The 11,207-nt window shown below is 39.8% G+C and overlaps 1 pseudogene; it reads right to left on the bottom strand.

Annotated features, from left to right (window-relative positions):
* Positions 1-664: 664 nt before the first annotated feature.
* On the bottom strand, positions 665-6,372 carry LOC119532991 (annotated as a pseudogene).
* Between the last annotated feature and the right edge of the window lie 4,835 nt (positions 6,373-11,207).

Raw genomic sequence — 11,207 nt, 5'->3', positions numbered from 1 at the left:
AACCAATGTTTCACGTTAAAACACATAATTTGGAAACGTAAAATTAAGCAAAGATGGAATTTTTTAATTCTATGCAATATAAAACAAAATGCGTAGATTTGGTACATAATTTTTTAGTTTTTACTTTAGGAAAAAGATAATGAGGGAAAAGTTTATAAATCTCTCAATCCCTTTTTTGAATTATATGTAGGAATTGGAATTTTACCTGCATGAGTTCTGGCTGCTTTTTAAAAAATACACAATTGCATCATAGAATACTGGCTTCTACAATTTGGGAGAATTTCGAAAAGCAAACTCCTGCCTCCATAATATACAGAAACAAGAATAATCTTTCCATAGTCTTCATCCAACATAAAAAAGTTCACAGTCTGATTTACCTTTATCAAAAGGTAAAATGATTCACTGCTACATTTGCATACATTATCTTGATCCTCAGTAGTTCCTAAACACAAAATAAATTCAGCCTGAACTTGTATCTGTTTGGGTTTTCTAAGGCAAGATACTAATACGTGATATATTAAATTGGCAGAAGTCCATGGGCTAAAGAAAAAAGAATCAAATACAAAATGTTTCCAACTTTATCCAATTTTACAAGTTTCAGGTATTGAGACCTAATTGGTTTCTTGAGCCTATCCATTATGGATATAACTCAATCTTAAATATTTTAAGATGTCTCAGTGCCATCTTTTGTTTGGTACCTCACTTTGCAACGTATAAGATCATTTCAGCCAACTTCAATCATTTGTTCTTCCCATGATGTTCATTTCATTATCATAATGAATTTTATTATCTTTAGCAAGCTGAATATATACTTGCTTTTGAGAACCAGACAGATTTTTCCAGTTTTCATTTACAGTCTTCAGCTCTGCCTGTGATGAACTTTCCTTAGATTCTTGGAAGCTTTCAGATATAAAAATGTTATAAGCTGATCGAGGTCTTTTCGGTTTTCCAAGCATTGTTAACTCTCTCTTTTTAATTAATGCTTTCTTTTTTAAACATTTTTGCATGATTTCTTTTTCTAAAGATATGATCTGACTTGGAGTTAGCCGGTCTTGAATTCTGTTTATCTCTTCTTTGTATGCCTGCCAGTCTGTCCTGTAAGCATCTTCATATATTTTTTTCTCTGAATCAGGAAGTTCCCTCCATAGCTGGGTGATTTTCTTCATCAGATCTGAATTTTTTGCATTGGGGTTCTGAGCTTTAAATATGGGTAGCTCTTTAGAAAAGCAAACGTATGAAGTCAAAGGCTTCTTTGGATAACTACCCAAGGTAGATGAAAACTATCTCTGTGTACACGCATAACTTAGACAAAAGCGCAGTCGATTCCCACAACCGGAGCAGAGCTCCGTTCCCGACTTTCCCAGGAAACTCAGCAAGCCCCACACGCTCCGGAGAAGCGCCACTGCACCTGCAGACAACGCAGTGGCAGGGCTCCAATGTCGTAGAGTCACCTGGCTCAATAAAACCCCAACAATGACAACCCGCGCCTCCGTGAAACACTAGCGAATTTGTTATCATGCCTGCCACTTGCAAGACCTATAATATATTTTTTTAACTTTTTATTTTGAAATACTTTCAAACTTACAGGATAGTTACAAAAATAATACAAACCCCATACAGAGAACTCCAACATACCCCTACCACTGCCCCCCATACCCGGATTACCAAATTTAACATTTTGCCACATTTGCTCCTTTCCTTTCCTTTTTTTATTTCTCTTTTCTCTTTTCTTTTCTTTTCTTTTGTCTGTCTTTCCGTCTTTCCCTATCTTTCTATCAATCAGTTTTCTGAACACTTGAGTATAACCTGTACACATCATGCTCCTTGAATGCTAAATACTGCCATATATTAACATTAACAATTCCTGTTAAGAACAAGGATATTCACTCATGTAACCACCTTAAGTGCAGTTATCAAGTTCAAGAAAGTCAACATTGATATAAAGCTTACAATCTATATTCCAATTTTTTCGTATGTCCCAATAATGTACCTTTGAACCTTTCTCCTCCCTTGCTAGATCCCATCCAGCATCATGTATTGCATTAATTGTCACTGTCTCTTTAGTTGCTTGCTTTTTTTTTTTTTTTAACCTGGGAACATATGCAACATAAATTTTCCCACCTCAACCACTCCCAAGCATATCATTCAATGGGATTAATCACATTCACAATATTGTGGTTCCCTTACCGCCTTCCGTTATTAAAACCTTCCTGTCCCCCAAACAGAAACCTTATCCTCATTATACATTAACTCCCATTCCCCTTGCCCTCACCCCTGGCAACCTGTACTCTACATTCTATCTCAATGAGCTTGCATATTCTCTGACATTTTCTTTGTAGTTACCATGGAGTTGAAATTTAACATCCTAAATCTTAACACTCTCATTTGCTTTGATACCATCTTAACGTCAATAGTACATAGTAACTATTTTCCTTTACGCTACCAGTTCTTGCTGGTTGTTCAAAGCTTCTGTGTGGGGTGGAGCCCTGAAGCTTCTCACTCCCCCTCCTTGATTGGGGCAGGCAGGGCCCTAAAATCAATAATCTTTTAACATAATATCATTTTTTTTTTGTTTATTTTCTGTCCCCTTTATGTAAACCGTAAATTCTGTGAGGGTGATCTACTTGCTCTTTAGTTGTGAGCAATTAGTATCCTTTGACAATTTACCAATGAGCTTTTACCTACATAGTGTCATTCTGCCATTAGCTATCAGGGATGATTAAAGGTATCATTATTCACCTCCTCAATGTCATTCATGTTGGAAATCCAGTTCTGTGGAAACTTTTTCGATAAAAATTGGCTTTTATTTTGTATGTTAATGTTGATTTTGAATTTTATTGAAATAGTTGAAAGTGTAGTGTGTATGATTTGTCAACCACATTGGCAAAACTAGCATTGATGTTGCTAGTTCTTAAAATAGAGCTTATTTGGCTAGTGGGGTCACTTTTAAAAAAAATAAGCTTCAGCTACATAATTTAACATTTAAATTTTAGCTTAAAAGTAATTCATGTGCGTATGATTGCCAGAGTAGCTCTGTTCCAGAATAAATCTCAGCAGGGGCACCTAAGAGGACACCCAATAACCCTACACAGCCTGGTGACATCGCCAAACATTTTCTTAAAAACAGGAAGAGAATAGCCACATTGTTACAGTCACCAGCAGGTCGTTCTGTTCCTGCTTGGAGACTGGACTTTGATGATTTTAGATTCTATTTTTCTACGTCACAGAATTTATATTTCCAATGGATGATTTGACCTGAAAGGAGTCTGTCATGGCCAGGAAAATCAAGGACTAAGAGAGGTAGTTCTGTGGTTCATTTCCTTTTCATCTGGTGATAGACATGCTCAGGAGATTTTATATTATGAAATTCACACTTTTGATGTATGACCCTGTGATTCACTCATTCACTCAGACCTTTCTCCTTTTCCCTTTCTCTCTCTCTCCTTCCTTCATTCCACACCTTTGAGTCTTTTTCATGTCAGGCATTGTGCTAAATGGTGGAGAGACAGAGATGAATAAAACTTTGGCACTATCCTTAGGGAGCTCACAGTTTAATGACACCTTGTGTTTTAATCAGTAGGCAAGTTTGTATATCACAAACACTCATCTTTTAGATACTATAGCAGGTATTGTCAAGGTCTGGTGTGGTGGAGAGAGACCCTTGGAATGATACATTAACTCTCTCACACCCAAAGAAATATTATGTTCTTCAAAATAAAGTTTTAAATATTTTCAGGCCTTCCTAATAACAGTGAAAAAAAAAAAAATCAGAGTCCACGCTAGGAGGATTGTTTTGGTTTGCTAAAGGTGCCTGAATGCAATATACCAGAAATAGATTGGCTTTTACAATGGGGAAAAATTTACAGTTCTAAGGCCATGAAAATGTCCCAATTAAGGCATGAACAAGAGGCTACCTTCTTTGAAGACAGGCTACTGGTATCCGGGGTTCCTCTGTCACATGGGAAGGCACATGGTGACATCTGCTGGTCCTTCTCTCCTGGGTTCTGGTTTCAGTGGCTCTCTCAACTCCTCCAGGGCCTTTTTCTCTCTTAGCTCTCTCTCCAAATTTTTCTGGGTGTTTCTCTTTCTGCTGTCTCAGGCTTTTTCTGCTTTTATCCTCTCATAAAGGACTCCAGTAAAGGATTAAGATGCACCTCGAATTGGGTGGGTCACATCTCCATGGAAACAACCAATCAAAAGGTCCCATCCACAATAGGTCTACACCCACAAGAATGGATTAAAAGAACATGGACATTTCTGGGGTACATAACAACTTCAAACCAGCACAAAGGTGTTGAGATTTTTCATAGCTTCATAGTCATCTAATGACCCAAGCATGAGAAAAGCACATAAAGATCATTGGTTAAGGTCAGCAGTGTGCTGTGGAGGTGGGAGAGCAGAGTCATGTTTGTTAAAATTCAGAAGAGAGTAAGAACTCCTGTGGCAAACCTTTAACAGCATGGGACACTGTGTGGAGCCTGGAAAGGAATGCCACTGCTGCATTTGGTTGTAGATTGGTCCAGGGAAGTAGACAGAAACCAACAAACATGATGATGTTCTCAAAAAAAGTCTCAAGGTTGTACTGGAAGTGATCATTCCCAAAATATTTTCAATGAAACAGAAACTGACCCTGGTTGATTGTTAATTTAACAGTGCAATTCTTTTGACGTTTGCTGGCTGCATGATTACAGACTTACTCAGTCTACCTCAAAGAATAAGTGGCTCTATGGTGAAAGACTCACATGGACCCGAATTGTAGTCATGGTGCAAGGCCCCTGGGGACCCAGCAGTAATCCCTTAGACAGGCCTTATGAGGCTGGAAAGTAGTTCATTATCCAGAAGGTCAATCGGGATGCTTGTGACTCTAGTGGCAGAGTCTTTTGTTCTCCCCTCAGTATCAGGACTTTACAGAGTCAACTCTAGTTCTCTGCCATTATCTGGACTCAGCCACTCTGAGTTCTCTTTGTTCTGATTGCTTCTGAATATCGTTATGCTTTTACTTTTGCTACTAAACTGTTTCACCTTTCTGCACACCTTGTCCTCAGACTCCTTAAGAAAGAAGATCTATTGGCTCAGCCACTACCCAATATAGGATTCCCTCTTGGGCTTGATTTTGCCCCAAGCCAGCTTATAGGTTGAGGTGCCCACTCCCAATCCAATTACTGATGCCCAAGGTGGTAGGTAATGTGCTGCAGAACATGTTTAGGGTACTCCCTTAGCAAGGCTGTCAGGCCCAAACAAGTGGTAGGTACTCAAAGTTCTGGCCGGAGCAGTTCATTATAGCTGGAAGGCAACTGGCCACAGTCTCACAATCAGGATGCAGTGCAGTACATCACACACAGAGAATGAAAGGTGACCACAAAGTCAGTATCTGCTCTTCATACATGCTCTGATAGCACAGAGTTCCCATTGACATATCATCTGTGTCCCAACACATTAATGGACCTTTGTGCAGATAATCTAAAGGCAAGTAGCAGCATTGGATCACAGCTTTAGATTCCAATGCCAGCACCATGGACTTGTCTTTCTAGTCCTGTAATGTTGGGCACCTCTCTGAGCCTCAGTTTTCCTCACTTGTAAAATGGGTGTACTAAAACCTACCTCATAGGATTGTTGTGAAGCCTAGAGTAGAAAAGGTATGTGATGTGAATGTTCCTGGCTTCAACAGCAACTGGCACAGTATAAAACATAAGGAGAAAGAATTAATGGTCTGCTGCTTAATGCCTCTCCCTGTCACCTGGGCAGGCCCTCAGTCCTCCCTGTGCTTGTGGTCCCCTTGGAGGGCCACAGTAGGGCTCGGGGTAGTCTTCTCCCTCCTCTAGGCTACGTCCCCATCTAAGCTACCTCTGCCCTAAGTTATTTTGCTGTCTGTCTTCCAGCAGCCTGGCCATCTGCTCCCTGACATCTTCCTCTCCAGCCAGAAGGAAAATACTTTTTTCCCTTAGGTCTAGTTCTGTTTGGGGCAGGGGGCAGATCTGTAATGGTAACACAGCTCTCATTTTAACCACCCTGCCCCTCTGGGGTGCAATGACTTGGGCTTTAGTGACACCATTTATTTTTACCCCAGAACCCTTCTTTTCTGAGACCCCTAGGTATTCCCTGGAGGACTGGCTTCCTTATATGTCTTCCTAAATTAATGGTGACTTTCCTCCAGCAGCTTCTCTTGGCCTCCACACTTGTTCATCGGCCGCATCTGAATACAAGTTATAGCCAGGGATTAAATTCTCTCTCATATGGATCAGTGAAGTCAGAGTTGGTGCTCCGTACAGGCAGGGTGCCTTTGGCTGTGTTGTGCTCACAGGGGAGCTTGTGAAGGGTGATTCTGTATCTCCTCAGGCCAGCACGTTTGAATTCTATCTGCTCTCCAGCCATAACCCAGGTAATGTGTGAGAGTACTTGGCTGGTTCTGGGCTCATGGGAGATGCTCAATAAATGGTAGATGCAAATAATTGTAACCATTACTTTTATTGCTCCCTAAGTCTTCTTTGAAATTATTGCTCTCTGGATATACAGTATATAATGTGTAATACATGATATGATATGATATGATATGATATGATATGATATAATCAGTTCTTTGAAATAACTGCCACTCCTACTGGTTGCTGATCATCCTGGATATCTTTGAGGCTTTCTAGGTGGTCCATGCTCAGCTTTCACTGCTTTAGCAATTCTTACACAAAGTAGAAGTTTCTTAAAAAGGAATTAGGTGAAAGATCTTTGTCATTTATTTTGCATGTGTATGTGTATGCAGTTGATATAATTTCTTCTGACAGAAAGAACCTTGCACCTTGTAGTTAAGAATAGGCGGAACTTTTTGAAGACATTTGGATTTTCCTTTTTCTGTTCTCTTTTATGCACAGCTTAACATTTCCAACTAAACTTAAAGCAAGCGAAATGCTGGGTCCTGCTATGCCCTTTGCATATCTGACCACCACAAGGTCTACTTCTTTAAGTACTTGAGGTACCAGAGAGACATGAGACAGGCAAGAGGAAGACTGAATGTAATCCGTTGCCTGAGAGTTTTCCTGTGCTGGCAAAGCATTCCTGGCGTTTGCCTCCTCGTGGTGGTGTATGCCTTTCATCAGGACCTAATTGTCATATGAATATATTATGGATTCTACTCTTCATGTGTACCCAAATTACCGTATATACAAGATGTCTTTTAGTTAGTTGAGCCCATAAACACTGTCAGGATCCTCTGGGAAGATGAAGACTTTCGGAGAATTAGTGAGGATTCTCTCTGCAAGGAGACTTCTGGTTTTCATATGTTCTTCAGCAGTTCTAGATGGAATTACCTGCTCACTGGAGGCTGACTGATAAATATTTCCTTAAAGCCAAATCATTACCTTTATGGTAACTGGGTGAACAGAAGCATGCATCAGAAGTTTGACTTACATGTGTGTGTAAATAAGTAGACTGAATTTCCTGAGCTCTGGCTGCCTGGGGAAGAAAGTATGGCCCTGAATTGGAGGACTGGTGACCAGGCAATAGAGGGAATCCAAACAGTTAACCTGGGTCATCCTTCAATCCTGAGCTGCTCCTATGGCTTCAGAAGCTTTTATCTCAGAGAAAAGGCAGTCATTCCTAAACCTGGTTTAATGCTACCCCTGATGCTTTCCATTCACTAATTACCATCCTCTCTTTTTCCTTCCTTTCAACATGAAAAAATTTCACCATAATGTTTGAAAACGATATGTAAATTACTGATGGGCAGAGATGGAAACCTATCTCCAAGTTTAATAATAAAATGCTGTAGCTCCTTAATGGTGCTACATGGTGCATGGGGACACCTGAATTAGAAGGTAGGTTAAATTGGAATATTCAGAAGCAGTTGAGAAAAGCTCTTAATTTTGCTTTAGTCCTGGGCTTCTGTTATCTGGATATATCCAGGGTAAATCTATCAACCTGTGGTGTTCCCTGTTCATATAAAGGTGTAATGTATGATGAGGATGGAGGAGGAAAAGAAACCATTAGATGAGGACAATCCCCTAAAGAGGACAAAGGTCCCTTTGCTGTGGGAGCTCATTTTTACTGTTTGAAAACAGTATCCTTTGTTTTTAGCAGCTTCGTATTTAAAGTGGCCTCCTTCACTCCTGCCTGTGGTTTACTTTCCCTCTAAACACAAGAAGTTTGTTAGAAACCTGAGTATCAAGCATCCTGGAGCCAAAAGATTGTCTCCAGGGCTGGATCCATTTTGATGTCATCATCAGGGTTGTTGGCCACCAGACATTTCTCTGAATTTGGGGAGCCTGAATGCCAGGGCTTGGAAGGCTGAATCTGGGTCTTTGTTGAGACACTGAGCAGGCTCTTGATGTCATGACAGGGTTCAGAGTCCTTGCCAAGTAGATGCGTGGGTTGTAGACACTGGCAGATTTGACCACAAGGGCAGCCAAAAGAGAGGCAACAGCTGGCACACACTCCTGTCACGCAGACCACACGGGGGTGAGCACATCAGGCAGGGCGCCGGGAGAGGCAGAGCAAATCACAGCTGACACCTGAGAGACAAGAAAATTGGTTGACTTATTTCCTTCCTTTCCTGTTACTACAGCTTGGTGACAACTTGGAGCATTTTGCAGTACTCAGAGATGAGCTCTTTGAAATGCTGCCCATACAGAGGCTAGTGAGGGAGACCTTGCCTAGCTAACCGGAGGAATATGATTGTATAAAATTTTATTGTTATATTTATCAAAAAATTTTCCATTTTAACTATTTTTAAATGTAAAAATCAGTGGCTTTGATTATGTTTACAATATTGTGCTACTATCATCAACAGCTGTTCTGGTTTGCTAATGCTGCTGTTATGCAAAATACAAGAAATGAATTGGCTTTTATAAAGGGGGTTTATTTGGTTACAAAGTTACAGTCTTAAGGCCATAAAGAGTCCAAGGTAAGGCATCAGCAACAGGGTACCTTCACTGAAGGATGGCCATTGGTGTCCGGAAAACCTCTGTTTGCTCAGAAGGCACATGGCTGGCATCTACTTGCTCCCAGGTTGCGTTTCAAATGGCGTTCTCCAAAATGTTGCTCTTGGGGCATTTTATCCTCTCTTAGCTGCAGCTGTTCTGAAGTCCTTCTGTTTGTGAGCTTTTATAGGGTATCAGTGATTAAATCAAGACCCACACCAAATGGGTGGGCTGCACGTCCATGGAAATAATTCAATCAGAGTTATCACCTACAGTTGGGTGGATCACATCTCCATGGAAAAAATCCAAAGGTTCCAACCTAATCAACACTAATATGTCTGCCTCCCAAGATTGTATTAAGGAACATGGCTTTTTCTGGGGGACCTAATATATCCAGAAGCCATTATCAAAACGTTTTCATCACTCAAAACAGAAACTCACTACCAATTAAGCAATACTTCCCCAACCTCCTCTTCTCCCTGTCCCTGGTAACCTGTAATCTACTTTCTGTCTCTGCATTTGTTTGTTCTAGATATTTAGTATAAATGGAATCACACAATATTTTCCCTTTGGTGTCTGGATTATTTCACTCAACATAATATTTTCAAGGTTCATCCATGTTGTAACACAAATCCACATTTCATTCATTTTTATGGCTGAATAATATTCCATTGTATGTTTACACTTTTTTTAAAATCCATTCATCTGTTGATGGACACCTGGAAATTGTGAATAATGCTGCTATAAACATTGGCATACAAGTATCTGTTCAAGTCCCTCCTTTCAGTTCTTTTGGGTCTATACCTAGGAGTAGAACTGCTGGGTCATATGGTAATTCAATATTTAACTTTTTGAGGAATCACCAAACTGTTTTTCACAGTGGCTATACCACTTTACATTCTCACCACCAGTGCATGAAGGTTTCTCTGTAACCTTGCTAACATTCATTATTTTCTGGCTTAAAAAATAATAATAGCCGTCCTAGTGGCTGTGCTTCAATCTCAGCTTTTAGTAGCTGGGGACAGGTGCAGAATGGGGCATGGAATCTTGTTTTGCTATAATCTTGCACCTAGAGCTTGTGTTATGGATGTAGCAGGCTTCTTGGAGAAGCAGAGGGGACAGCTAGAGTCTTTGTTGTTTTCAAAAAAGTCCTCAGGCATATCTCTGACATAACCCAATAGAGCCCAAAGGTTGGACTGCTGAGGGGCTGGCTCATGGGTTCTTGTCTATGAAAGCCACTTCAAAGGGACTCTAGCACCTTGTGACAGTAAAGGTCTTTGCTGACATCAGTTAGAAGCTCACTGGAGTGGGACTTACAGTGCAGTACATGATAGTAGCTAACATGCATTGGCTTCAGATACTGTGACCAGCAGTGGCATGGATTATGTCATTCAATCTTCCCAGTAGCCGTATGAGATTGGACAATTATTCCCCCCTTTTTGGATGTGAGGCTGTTGAAGCTTACTGAGCTTATATAGCCTGCTCAAAGCTAAACAACTAATAAAAGATAAGACTAGGGTTGAATTCAGGTGTCGGGCTCCAGATCCTCAGTTATGGGTTAGTGTTTTTATTATTGACATTAGTAACAACCTTTGTAGTATTGAATAGCCATTCTTGGTTTTTAACTAATGGCAAGATGTAGTAAAACTAGATGTTTCTATACAAATATTTTATGACAAATCCAATGGTACTTTTCTACCTTAATTTTTATTCAAGATGTCCAAATCTCAGAAATGACAGAAACAGACTGCATATCAAATGACTCTAATTATTTGGTCATTTTAAATCAAGGAGGCCAAAGAAAGAGAATTTCGAGGTAGAAATAGACAACAATGTTAAATACTACAGAGAGATAAAGCAGGATGGCAACTGAAAAGAGTCCATCAGATTTTAAATTAGATTTAATGAGCTAAAATATGTATTATCTCCTAATATACCAGAGAGATGAGTTTTTTTTCTCTCAATTTTAATGAAATAAATAACATACACATGGTACTAAAATCAAAATATATGAAAAGGTTTACAGTGAAAGCCTCTAGGTCTCTCTCTCCCACCCCTATATCCCAGGTTCCCAGTTTCCTTTCCAGGAAGCAACTAATGTTACCAATTTATTGTGTATCATTCCTGAGATACTCTTTCTAAATATAAGAGATAAGTGTGTATGTTCATTTGTTCTTTCTCTCCCTCCATCCCTCCTTTTTTTCCTCCCTTTTTCTTTCTTTTCACATATGGTTTCATGCTATATGCATTGTTGTGCACCTTGGTTTTGTTTTTAAATTTTAACATTGTATTTGTAGTCTT

Source organism: Choloepus didactylus, chromosome 4, assembly GCF_015220235.1.
Source record: "Choloepus didactylus isolate mChoDid1 chromosome 4, mChoDid1.pri, whole genome shotgun sequence".
In the NCBI taxonomy this organism is placed as follows: domain Eukaryota; kingdom Metazoa; phylum Chordata; class Mammalia; order Pilosa; family Megalonychidae; genus Choloepus; species Choloepus didactylus.
This window is presented reverse-complemented; position numbering and strand designations above follow the sequence as displayed.